Genomic DNA, 3,826 nt, shown 5'->3' with positions numbered 1-3,826 from the left:
ATCAAATGGAAAAATTATACTACAATAAAAAATATTAGTCAAGATAAATTCATAAATAAATAAAATGTGGAAACAGATATTTGATTATCTTTTCCCTACCCCTCTCATTAATTATCTTAATTAATAACATTAAATTAGTTTGTTTTTTAATATTGTCTGAAGACCTCCATTTCTGTATTCATTTAGAATGATTTAATAATAGATCTTGCTCTTCTATGTTCTTTTTTGTGTTTCTTAAAATAAAAAACACCCAATACTGTGAAAAACACTTTCCACAATCTTCTAATGAAGCCTGTCAAATGGTTCCAACACTTTAGAGGAGCATGACAACCGAGATAAACTGCTACAGCAATGTAACTGATTAGGTATGGAATCAAGTAGCAGGATATTACTAATAGCACAGCCAAAATATAATTTGTATGAACGTACAAAATAATAAATAAGACATAAAATGATAATCTGAATTATTCAATAAATATCAAAATAATAAATCTTCTATAAAAGCAAAAGGTAATAATAATAAGACTTAGAAAATGACATTATAACAAAGGTAAATATGATGATTAATGTAATTAGCAAAATTAATGTAACTTAAATAATAATGTAACGTTATACCATACATGGAACTGTTACATAGCTTGTGTTAACTATATACTGAGTAATAATGTACAATATTACCTTAAACAATTCTAAAAAACTAAAGACATGAAAACTTTGAAAAAGTCAGGATATTCTTTGAAACTTTTAAACCCACAATTTGTTGCTGGTAGTTTTTTTTTATCTGAATCTGGTAAAACAAACATAATAAAATAAAATGTTGGCTGATTGGAAATTAATTTAGGTCATCATGATTCTCTGTTTTTTTTGGTTGGTCAGTATCACACTTTATGTCCAGTCCATTTATTTCTTAGCATAGACTCAGTTCTAATGGAATTCGGAATTACTCTGTGATTCATTTTACTGAACATCATGTTATATTGTTATACTGAATTTCCTCGTTTGGAAATTAGTTTAACTGAAAATGCAGCAACATAGACCGGGTTAGTCTGACTCTGTTGTGTTTACAACTCAACACTACATAGAATTGTCCCAGTTTAGTATTCAACACCACATAGAATTGTCCCAGTTTAGTATTCAAAACCACATAGAATTGTCCCAGTTTAGTATTCAAAACCACATAGAATTGTCCCAGTTTAGTATTCAGCATGACATAGAATTCACCCAGTTTAGTATTCATCACCACATAGAATTGTCCCAGTTTAGTATTCAACACTACATAGAATTGTCCCAGTTTAGTATTCAACACCACATAGAATTGTCCCAGTTTAGTATTCAAAACCACATAGAATTGTCCCAGTTTAGTATTCAGCACAACATACAATTTTTCTCCCAGTTTAGTAGTCAACACCACATAGTATTGTCCCAGTTTAGTATTCAACACTACATAGAATTGTCCAAGTTTAGTATTCAACACCACATAGAATTGTCCCAGTTTAGTATTCAACACTACATAGAATTGTGCCAGTTTAGCATTCAGCACTACATAGAATTGTGCCAGTTTAGCATTCAGCACTACATAGAATAGTCACAGTTTACAGCTCAATACAAAATAAAAACTTCACAATACATACCTATTTCAGTCACAAAATTAATATAAACATTCAACAGTGAATAATCTTAATCTGGACACTGCTCTATTTCAGTCCAAATTTACAAACAGTATTTATGGGATTTGCTGCCGTACATAATGTAACAAGTGATCTTGGAGTTTGTTAGCTATAATATAACAACATGATGACTAGGGTTTGTCAGCTGTGATGTAACAACTGATATTGAAGTGTTTGAGGAGGGTCATAAGAAGTGGAATTTATCAGCCATGGTATAACAAGTAACATTATAGTTTCAAATAGGATTTTTCTCTTACAATAACCTGAGACAGCAATGGTTGTCACAGAAACATTTGGCTCAGGAATATTAACTTACTTTATGATCTGCATCATTAGTTTTTCAATAAATTGTATTACCAGACATCTAAGAATCATTCAGAATGAGCATGCCAATAACCTAGAACATTTACAAAGTCTGGATATTCTTACATCAGTACCAAGTTTGTTTGTTTTTGTCCACCACAGGGAATTGAACTCTACATTATAAACCTACCACTGACCCTTTGAGGGACAAGTGAATATTCTTCTGGTAAGTTAAATATATTGTGGGAAACAGTTTGCCTATTTTGTTTTAAAGACATAAACAAAGTTAATTAAAAAGGTGTTAAAAACAACATAAAATTAGTTTTGTAATAATTTTTTTACTGAATTATCAGGATTAGATTCCTTTGTTCAGATTCAGTAACTTGTGAAAGCAGGGTATCAAATGTTCTTTATTACAATATAAATACAAATGTGTTTGTTATTGGAATAGAATAAAGAAAACAAATTTACATCAAAAATATACACAGATTTTTTGTGGAATATTTCTCTCCAGCTTTTCAATATAATAAAAAAAGGTGTGAAGCAAAACAAACATCACAGTAGTGTGGCTGTAAAAAAAATGTACTCTTGTAAAAAGTGATGATAGATCTTACAGTGAAAGAACACATTGTCGAAGGAAAAAAAGATCTATATAATCCTTTTACATTTTACATAAATATTCCAAGTAACAACTCTATTTGTATTCACACTTATATCTTATAGTTTATAGAATGAAGCTGCAGAAGCTCAAATTTACAGTGTGAAATTTAAAAAGATACAGTAGTTGTACTGTTTAGTGGGGAACCTACTGAATTGAATTATTAAATCCAAAATACAATAAAACCAACTTTTACAGTATGATTTTAATAATTATAATATTTTGACAAGTTCTAACTTAAATAATTACAATATTTTGACAAGTTCTAATTTTAATAATTATAACATTTTGGCCTATAGTATTGGGCCATCATTAGTAGTTTTAGTTAACAAGTTACGATATTTGCTGCAGGAACATATCTTTCATGAGTGAAATATTAATGATGAGCTTGCAATAACCTGCAAAGAAGGAAGACAGCAGTTGTTGTCAGATTATTCAGTGTGTTTACCCAAAAAGGGAAGGAAACAGCAGTCAGATTATTCAGTGTTTATCCAAAAAAAGAAAGTTGTAATAGTCAGATTATTCGATGTATTTACCTGCAAGGTTTATTTGAATTTAAAAGTAGAGTTCTTAGGTTAAGTTGAGTGTCAAGTATTAAAAAATTAAGCTTCTGCTATTTTCTTTCTTTAATTTTTAATATTGGCACTTAGGAAAGTAGCACGTGATCCAAAACAGACACTGAATGGACAACCTAGAAGAATTGGAGGATATCATAGTGCACTTGTATGAATCTCTATTCAAGTATATCACCATGTAACTTGTAGTGAACTGAACAAACAGGCGATACATTCAACACTTCTACAATATTCCACCTACTAGTTATATCTTTTACCTTTGCAAAACTATGCAAACAAATAAAAAAACATTTTCATAATGATACAAGAAGTGATTTTAAATTATTCAGAGAAAAATCAAAATAATCAAACAATAAGCCCGTGATAAAGCATCAAACCAGTTTTGTTTTTCTCATACTCGAGAACGGCTATTGAATATGTCTTATTTCAATATTCACATCTTTAAAGATAAGCAAAAAATTAGAATATACAAATAGTACTTATTTTCTGCATGGGGGAATAAAAGATTTAATACTTCAAGAATTAAAGTAATTTATCCCTACCCTTTTTTTTTACAATTCAAAATAATAAAAGAAAAGAAGAATTGTGGAAAATGAATATATATATATATATATATATATATA

Source organism: Limulus polyphemus, unplaced genomic scaffold, assembly GCF_000517525.1.
Source record: "Limulus polyphemus unplaced genomic scaffold, Limulus_polyphemus-2.1.2 Scaffold1097, whole genome shotgun sequence".
NCBI lineage: Eukaryota > Metazoa > Arthropoda > Merostomata > Xiphosura > Limulidae > Limulus > Limulus polyphemus.
This window is presented reverse-complemented; position numbering follows the sequence as displayed.